A 10378-nucleotide genomic window follows, 5' to 3' on the forward strand; every position below is an offset into this window, starting at 1 on the left:
ACTTCCACCTCTGTCTCCTATTTGATTACCTTCCTATTCAATTCAATAACGTACGAGGATGGTTTTGATACATGGTATTCTTGCCATTCTTCTCTTGGAATTTAAAAAAAAGGAAAAAAAGAATTATGTAAATATATATTGATAATGGGAGAAAATGACTTTGGTTCCTATCATGTTAACCTATTTTTTTGAAAAAATGTGGAAACACCCTTGGGGAGTATAGAGAAAGAAAAAGAGAAGGGAAAAAAAACTATTATGGGAGAAAAGGAAGAAACTTCCTATCAAAACATGCCTTGTTTTAAGAAAACATGGCAAACACCCTTGGATGGGAAGCTAGCTATGGGGGAAACACTCCGCAATACAGATCAATTGAACCATTAGTCAAACTTTTCAGGATGCAGTTTCGAAGCCGCCTCCCTTGGTGCACTATATCCTGCAACTCCATTAGTGCATTTGACTCCTACATAGCAAACGACATTTCTCACCTATAAAATCAAAGTTCCAGATTTGATGGCTACCTCCCTGGATACACCTCTTCATCAAAAAACTCTACTTGATATCATCAACTAGACAAAGCTGATCTTCATCGACAATCCCTCGAGTGATGTGAGTTTTCATCCTAATTGGATAGGGATGTGAGTATGGACTACCCTCTATATTTATCAGACAAGAGAGACAGAGGGTGGGGTGAGTGAAGAGTCCTTGCCCTTTAATTTCAAAAGAGAGATAAGATGTGTGAATAGAGTGTTGCATGCACTCTATGTTTTTTCTTCTTTCCACACTTTGTTCAAATTGACGGATTTTCCTGAATTAAGTTTTGGGTGTCTTCTCATGTTCGGTTTTGGACATTTTTTCATGTGAATGCATGTTTTGTCATTAGACGTGTCAATGGTGTATTCCAATTCCTTCCCTCAATCATCTTGCTCTGTTTTACTTTTTACGGCATGTTCATCTAATGTTCGAATCTTTCAAAATTAAAATTTTTGTGAATTTTTTCTTTTCATCACTCTCACGTACCATGTGAACGGCCGGTTTTCATATCAAGATGTGTGCTAGTATGTCCCCACTATGTCGTGTTTGACACACTCGCATGCTTTTTTTCACTTTTACTTGATCCTATCACGACAAAATTTTTTACCCTAACCCCACTCGTGTGCGTAGGATGGAGGGCTAGCCATTTATTTGAATTTAAAATTTAAAAAAACAACAAACAAAGAAGAAAAAAGAATAGAGAAAGAAACAAAAACAAAGCAAAAAAAACCCTTCCCTCCCCAACTGTCTTGCCTACCCTCCCTCTCCTCTCTCTTCCCTCTCTCTTTCTCTCTCCCCAACCCTCATCCTCTCCTCTCCCTTTTTCTCTCTCCTACCTTCCCCCTCCCTATGGCTTTCCTTCTTCTCCCCCTCTTCCACCATCTTCCTCTCCCAACCATCTCCTCCTCTCTCGCCTCCTTTTCCTCCTCTCTTTCCTCATCCTTCCTCTGTCTCCTCCCTTCTTTCTCTCCATCTCTCATCCCCTTCCTCCTCCTCAACTCGTCCCCTTCCTCCCCTAATGCTACTCCCATTGCCTCTTACCCGCCCCCCATCCCTTGCCTATCCCTTTGACCGCGCCCTCCCTAAACCCTTTGCCCACCCCCCATCCTTTGTCCCCCTGCCATAAACCCTTTGTTTCCTCCCCCAACCATATCCCCCCCCCCCCCCCTAAAAACCCCTTTCCACCTCCCAAAACCATGTCCACCCCCCACCCACTTCCCTTGTAGACCCTCAGTCATGCACCACGGCGTTGTCTTCGCATGCGTGTGTCATTCTTTGCCTCTGAAGCTACTGTTCCCACAGGACTATAGTGACTTTTATGCATTTCTTTTTTTTGTTGCACCAAATATCATGACTAATTGCTAAAAGAAACTAGTTGACCATATTTTTCATGTGCATCCATGCTATATACATATATAATTTAATTAAATTGAACCAACCATTCACGTAGCATGTGATGTTTAAGAAGAGCGGATCTAGAGCATGGCAGAGGATGGAACATGAACACAAGACTCATGTTGACATAGGCAAAGAGAGACCAGTTGTTACACAACTGAATTAGGTTCCAAGATAGATTAGTTTGGACTCATAAAGACAATCTTGTGTAATGAACTGACACTGGCAAGATACTAAGTGAAAGTACAAAGCATCATGATTTGTATTTATTCCATTGTGAAAGTGATAGTCAAGTACAATGCCTTATAGAAGTTGGGTTGTTCCACTCTGCACATCATTGTGCATATGGGATTCATGACATCTCTTCTTGGAGCATACATCATGTGTTTATTTCTTAACACCCCCTCAAATGACGAGTTTCTACACTTACTAGCTTTTGCTCCCCCTTCATACGACACAACTTGGGAGACTAGCTCATAGGCAACCTAGTCAAGTTAAAGCTTGAAACTTTACATTTTTGGTAGGAGTTCTTACAAAGAAAATCCACTAAGGGAAAAACATATGAAAGATACAATGAAAATTATTTTAGAATAGTCTGTCAGAGTTGTTGATGGTAGCGGAAGCATCTTCTTCTTCTTCTTCATTCATGAATTGGTTTTGATGGTGATCATTCTGCATCTGCTGTGCTCTTTTCTTGAAAAAACATCCAATGGCTATATGGCTAGTCTTACCACAATAATGACATGTCATTTGATTTTTTTTGTCGGTGTTGAATCCTCGTCCTCTTCCTTTGGGTCCAGTAGCTCCTTTGGTGTACAAGAGACTTTCCCTAGATGATGGAATACCATCTTTTGCATTCTTATTCTTCTGTTTGCTCTCTTTATCAAGAAGAGAGTGTTCAATATATTTAAGTGAGAGACTTGGAACATTACTTAGGGTGGATACAAGGTTCTCATATGGATCCTTATTTACACTTGCAAGCAATACGACTATTGCTTCATCTTCATCAATATTCTTCTTAAGAGTTGCAAGCTAGGTTTCTAGGCTCTTAAACTTGTTAATGTGTATGGTCATGGAAGCATTGTCTTTTATATCCAAATTATAAAATTTCATGAGTAATTTTACTTTTGAATTCTTTGCTTGGGTACTAAACATCTTGTCAAGTTCTTCCCAAGTAGTTCTAGCGCCTCTAATGCTAGAGATATGATGTAGCACATCATCACTTAGTCCCCAAGAAATGATGCCTAGATTCTTGTTGTTCATCTTTTTCCACTTCTTTGTCTTGAGCTGGTCTTCTTCAATGAATCCGTCTTCATCATCTTCTTTCTTGCTATCTATACATCTTCAAACAGGTCCCATAAGTCCTTTCCCATAAGGTGGTACATGGTCTTCTCCTTCTAGGCATGAAAGCCTTCACCATTGAATTTAGATATTTGCTCAAGCTCTGCCATGTTGATTAGTAGCAAATCAGCTATAAAAGGAGTTGTTCCTCAATGTGTCAAGAGACACAATTAATAGTAGTGTTAAATAACACTAGCTAGTTTCAAGAGATACTATGTAGTGGAAGTTTGATGTTGAACTTTGATAGTTGATGCTTGAACTTCCAAATCCTCTTCTTGGAGATTGCCTTGCTAGAAGTTGAGTAAATCTGAGTGGTAGTGGCCTTAGTGTACTGTAAACAATGAAAGAGTGAGATGAGAAATGAGCTTGTAGTTGAGATGGCTATGGTGGAATTAGGGTTACACAGGTAGGCGACTAGTTTTTCACTTGGGGCAGCTTATAGACTTATTCATATGACAAATCGTCTAATGAGAAAGAAGCTTATGAACCAAGCTTCCAAAGCCCTATATTCTTGGTAGGGATTGTGTCGCATGCAGGGAGTATGAAAGTACAGACGACCAACAGGTGCATTTCAGGGCAGCACGACAAATTTCGTTAATGCTAGATCCAAGGAGCCATACTGTCCATTGTAATGTGCCAAGCAGGAGCGCATGGAGTTCAGGGATGTTTTTCTAGAAGAGAGCTTGGAGAGATATGGCCTATATGTGGAGATCCAACTCCTCCAAGTTAGGTAGGTGGTGTTGTCCACAGACACAATTATGGTAGCAACTTTGATAAAGGGAAATGATGAGGCTATAGTTGCCCAATGTCAATGATTGAGGCACAAGGGAGGAGCTCTAGAAGTAGAGAAACACTTCTCCAGAAGGAAGTTTAGAGAAATTTGGCCTGTGGTGGGTGGAGAGAGATATGAAAGCTTCAAGCTGACAGCGTGTTGTTGGCTATGGTTGCCATGGAAGACTTATTGAAGGTAGAAATGCAAATGAAGTTGAAGATGAGATCCAACACTCAAACTAAGCTGAGAAGAGATGGATATGAGCTAAGCCATGCCTGACTGGGCTCTGATAACATATTAAGAAGAGCAGTTCTAGAGCATGGAAAGAGCTATAGATGATGGAAGATGAACACAAGACTCATGTTGACATAGGCAAAGAGAGACTAGCTGTTACACAAGTGAATTAGGTTCTAAGATAGATTAGCTTGGACTCATAAATTCAATCTTGTGTAATGAACTGAAATTGAAAATATACTAAGTGAAAGTACAAAGCATCATGATATTGTATTTATTCCATTGTGAAAGTCATAGTCAAGTACAATGCTTTATAGAAGTTGGGTTGTTCCACTTTTCTCATTGTGCATATGGGATTTAGGACATCTCTTCTTGGAGTATACATCATTTGTCTATTTTCTTAACATGCACTTCATATGCCACACATATTTTAAATTTGTAATCAAATAAACTTGCCATCATGAATACATGTGCTAAAAAGAAAGCACTCCATATACATTAAATTTCTAAAAATGAATCTACATTTAGAGACCTTCAGTCAGAAACATTGTGTGGAAAACGTTAAAGCACTATCAAACTTAATACCTTTTAATTAATGTATAAAATGAATCTCATTTTTTTGCTAAGGTTTATCACCTAATAAAACTCACCCATTGTTAATTAATTATTAAAATTTACACTCAATTAAATTTTCCCTTTCCCTCACATTACACAATTCTCCTTCTAAATGAAGTGCTACGTGGGGGTGGGTGATGTGGTTTTCAATCTTAGTCCTTGTTGACTGTCTTAGTCAGGTGTGGTCTGGTTATCAATATATTATGGTTTGCTTTAGCCCAAATTTCTTTGCTCATGTTGATTTGAGTTAGGGTATGGTGTGTATTATTATTATTATTTGCCTGATACGGGGATATTGAGTGCTTGTATATTTTCACTTCATGAATCTTTAGTCATATAAGTGAAGAGGTCATTGAGTGCTTGTATATTTTCCTGATATGGGGATATTGAGTACTTGTATATTTTCCTTGGGGTGATCAATCAATTGTATCCATGTGAGTCATTTATTTTGTCAAAATCTTATCCGTTGCTATTATATTATTTTGTGGGCATTCTTTGTGGGTGTCTATGTGTGTGTGATCCATCTAAACGGAACCTTGTACTCTTCCCTTGGTGTCTAGTATGTTCCATTGGTTTCTCATGATCATTCATAATTGCTAGAATCACACCTTATTTCTGAGGCCGGGTTATCCAAATTTGTGGCTCTTCCACTATCACTTGTCCCTGATGATCCTAATATGTGTGATTAGTTTTTTAACTTCTTACAACAAAATGTCTAGCTCTGTTCATGACACAGTTATCCTCATGATGCCCAAGAGCTTGGGCAAAGATATTTCTTTACCCTACCATGGGGAACCTTTTCTTGCTGCCCATCAACTTTTCTCAAATGAGGACATTTTGAAGATTTTGCAAAAGTAGACCACGGATGTCTTGGATCTTAGGCGGGTCATTACTACTTCAGGAGTTAGTGTCTCTAAGATTTCTAACCCTTTCTGGAAACAGTTGTACTAGTTCCTTCAAGGTAGCTTCATGCCTACCAAAACCCCTTCTAGTTATCTTTCGATGGAATTGTTTATAGCTTCCCGCATGGTGCTAAAGGGTATCACTATTGATTGGAGTTCATGTCTCCTCACTAAAAAGGATTAGAATTATTATTTGAGTCATGAGAGGTAATGTGACTAATGTCACATATGGTTCCTACCTTTATGTTTTCTTGACATATGTTGCTCCTATGAAGGAAATTCCCCCACTATAGGTTGATCCTCCAATGGTTCCTTGTCCTTCTACTTGAAGATCCTGATGTAATCATTGAGGATATTGATTCTCCTCCTCCTTTGGTCATTCAAAGAAAACATCTTAAGTGAGTCACTGAATCAATACCAATTTCCACTCCTTCAATTCTAGTTGATGTCCTATCTTGCAATATGCTACCTGCTTTCCTTACAATACCGAATCTTTTCAGAGCAACACATAGAGATGATACTCCAGATAATTCAATTCTTTCTGTGCAACATCTGATGATAGGAGATGTAATTCCGTTTTTGTGCAAAGACATTCAAAGCTCTATTGAACTCTCAGTTACCGCTTGTATTCACAAAAACTCTATTCTTCTTTTTATGAGGAGGTACAATAGTCCAAGGAGGAGTTGAACAATGCTAATATTGAGCTAGCCTCTGTCCCTTAGAAAAATTTTCTGACCTATGTATACAGATGGAGCAACAAACTAAGGTCATTTGCAAGCTCAGTTGGCACATACCAAATCAAAATTCGTTATTGTGATTGAGAAGTGGCATAGGTTGTTGAAGAAAGCCCAAGAGCTAAAAGCTTTGATAGATGTCCAAACAGAAAAGCTTAAATCAACCAATACTATCATAGACAAGAATAATACTCAAATTCAACAACTTACAGAATAATTGGCTCAGTCTCGTTCTGCTTCACAGAGTCCTTCTATGTAACCAATTCCTTCCTTTTTCCTTGTAGATTTAGCTGTTCTTCAAAGAAATGCGACATTATGTCCTTTATTCCAAGCCAAGGTGGAAAGGCTTCAATCAAGAATGGAGCTATTATGGACTTGTTTTGAGTAGTTTCAAGAATTTATTTCTTCAAATCACTCCTTCTTTGTGCAATATTAGCAACATAAGCTGGCACTTTATATTAAGCTTTCCACAATGGATTTATCTCCTCTAGAGAATAGCTAGAGTGGAGGTCTTCTAATTTATTGACTAAGGTGGTAAGAATGGTTTTTGAAGATTCAATAACTCCAGATACCATGCTTATGCCTTACATGTACTTGTGAGGTGATTTGTTGATCCTAGATGATGAAGATTTGTCTTGGTATGTTGAAGATGTGGTATTGCAAGTAGTTTTATATGCCAGCCATTTGGAGTTGTAGATACATAAGATGTTCCAGACATATTGCTCTAAAGTGCATGATTGCCCTGAAACTTCTTGGTATACAATAATTGATTTTGTGATTTTAAATCGGCATCAAACCCCAAGATGCTCGTCAAATCCCTATTTTCACCCATTGTTCTCTTATTGAGGATTGTGTCTTTTTCCCCTCCTCTTTCTTGTCCTTCCCCATGCACAGCTGTTCTTTCCACTTTTTTAGCATATTTGTTAACAACTTTTTTAGTTGATTTTCCCAAATTATCAGACTATCCTGTTTTAACCCATTCCTCCTTCTATGATTTTGCTTATCCATCCCTTTATCCCTTCTTACTTGTTTCTCTTCCATCTTCTATTACTTTTATTCCTCATCCCCCTCAGTTGGTTAGTAGTTACACATGCTTTGATCTCAAGATCCCTAGACATTAAGGATGGAGTTCAACAGATTCCCTAACAAGACCTCAAACAAATTGGTTGATGATTCCAAGGGAATGGATGACTGTTGGCCAAGCTTTTCAAAATTATCAGCACTTTTCTCAAATGTATTCTCAATCTTCAAATCATTTAGTGAGATTGACTGCTCACTTTGCTTAGTATCTTGCTTACATGCACCGACATTTTCATATTGATCAAAAGTCAATCCCAAAGTTATGTATGAATGTGAATGTGGATATTGATCCCCAACAATTGGATATTTTGTACTTTCATGCCTTTTGCTTGCCTAGCTGGTATCTTGTATTGGTGTTGCTTGCAATTTTCCTCCCAAGACTTCTATAGATGAATCTCTAGCCATGGATTGTTTTTGAAACCACTAAGATTTTAGGAGAGATTACTTTCATTGATATCATTGGATGTATTTTGATGATTTATAATATTATTATATCTCTCTTTTGGAGGTGCCATCCAGATGGTTGTTTTGTATTGTGTGAATTATTTGTATGATGGGATCGTGATTGGATATTCAAATTGTTTGAGAAGATACCTTTTTATAGATGGATGCAGATAAAGAAACACTCATATCCTTAAGATTTTGTTTAAATTTAGTTGAATTGATTAAGTATTATTCATGATCTCTTGTTTTGGGATTTTCCTTGAATAATGGATTAGATACGGGTTTTCTTTTATGGAGATGAAGCTAGAGCCCTTCTTGGTTACTGATTGGATATTTGAAGATAAAGTGATGAGCTATTATTTTGAACTTTTATTCTATTTTTGTGAGGTTGCGAGGATGCTCCCTAAGTAAGTATAGGGATATGTTGAGGGTTGATATGATTATGTTTTTGGCTATTTTTTGTTGGATTTTTGGGTGATTTTTGTACGATTTGAATGATAATTGATTGTTTTAGAAGTGTTTGAGAGAGTTTTGGATAAGATTGAATAGGTTTGAGAAGCTCATGATGTTTTTAGTGGAGATATGATGTGCTGAAAGGTTCAGTTAAGTGCTTAATAGGTTCTGATTGGTTCTATTTAGCTTCTATTTTGTTATGATGATTGATGGAGTTTAAGAGTGGCTGGAAGCTTATTGAATGCATTATTCTTGATGATTTTGAATGGTTATAGTTGAGTTGAATACTTTTTGATGACCTTCTGTATGATATTGTAGACCTTCTATTGAGCTTTTGTAGATCCTTTGTATACCTCTGTAAGTGTTATGTGGGATGAATGTTTAGCTTTGAAAGGTTTTCTAGTTTTTGGAAGAGATGAATACAAGTTCAAAATAGCTTGAAGAAGTAGTTGTTGAAAACTCAAGTAAAGATTGAAGTGATAGTGATATTGTTGAGCTACGAAAAGACATTGTAGTAGCTCTAGTGACTCTTCATATTAGACATACCTCTTGGGAGAGGTATCTACAACCAAGAGAGGATTATGGAGTGTTATTCTTCATTTTTCCAATGTACTATTGAGAGAGTATCAGTGAGAGTGATAGAGTATGAGAGAGAGCCAAATTTTTATAAAAAACATTATATCTACATGACAGAGACTATAAAGACTATGAAATATGAATACTATGTGATGATTTCCATTTAAAGTTGATTTTTCTTTTGTGTCATTGTGGTTCTTCGATGGTTTCTATGAGGAACATGATCAATTTTGTTGAAGCTAAAGCCGTGAGAGATTCTTGTTATGATGTTGTGTGAAGACTTGTAATGATTTTTTGTGCATGTTGTTCTTTTTTCTATCATGGTTACATAAAGGATGAAAAAAAGCTTGTTGATAAATACAAGATAGGCTTATCATGGTTACATAAAGGATGAAAAAAAGCTTGTTGATAAATACAAGATAGGCTTTCTTGTAGTAGATCCTCATTTCCTTGGTGTCTCTCTTGGGGCACCAATATGTTAGTGGAGGCCACGTCCCTCAACTTTAGGATGGAGAAAGTATATTCAGTGGCTAAATATTCTATTTGATGGCATTTTTTGAACCATATATTAGATCTCATCACATCTCTTCCACCTCCTACAGGACTAGATATGTTGGTGGTACCTTTAGCATCTGCAATTTTTCTATAATCACATCCATTAATTCTTTCTTGATGCTTGCAACACTAAATTGGACAAATAGTCCTTTGATTTTTCTCCTCCTAGAGTAGTCACAGTAGGATTTTGGGAAGCCTCCGTAATCACTGCATTGCCTGGTTGGGTTAATCTAGAGGGTCCTCTATTCTAATTCTAATTCAAAGCTCCTATTGAGACTAATGGTTGTTGGTTCGAGTTGGTAGGGTTCCACTATTGTTATTGAGTTGCCATTGGGGAGACTGTTTAATGCCACTATTGTTGTGGTTGAACCATCATTTGAGGTACTACTGTTTACAGTAGCCACCATGGATTCGATCAAATGTACTATGGCACTGTTTGCATTTGCGGATACAGATAGGAAAAAGTCCCTAAGATTGCATTTGGTGGATATACCATTCTTGGCATGGGAGGAGATAAGACTTCTCTTCTTGAGGTCATTGACAACCTTACTTCAACTTCATCACACAAACTTGTACCTTTGATTGCAGCTTGGAGGTTGATTGGTCTTCTTAGCTCCACAAACTTACAAACTTTTGATTGTAGGCCTCTAAGAAAAAATCCCTTCTTCTGGATACCTTCATCCAAGTAATGGTTTGTTCATATCTTCAGTATGGATTCCATTCTAGAGACATATACTTCCACCCAT

This window comes from Lygodium microphyllum, chromosome 24, assembly GCF_053477565.2.
Source record: "Lygodium microphyllum isolate KBCC chromosome 24, Lygodium_microphyllum_v1.1.10, whole genome shotgun sequence".
NCBI lineage: Eukaryota > Viridiplantae > Streptophyta > Polypodiopsida > Schizaeales > Lygodiaceae > Lygodium > Lygodium microphyllum.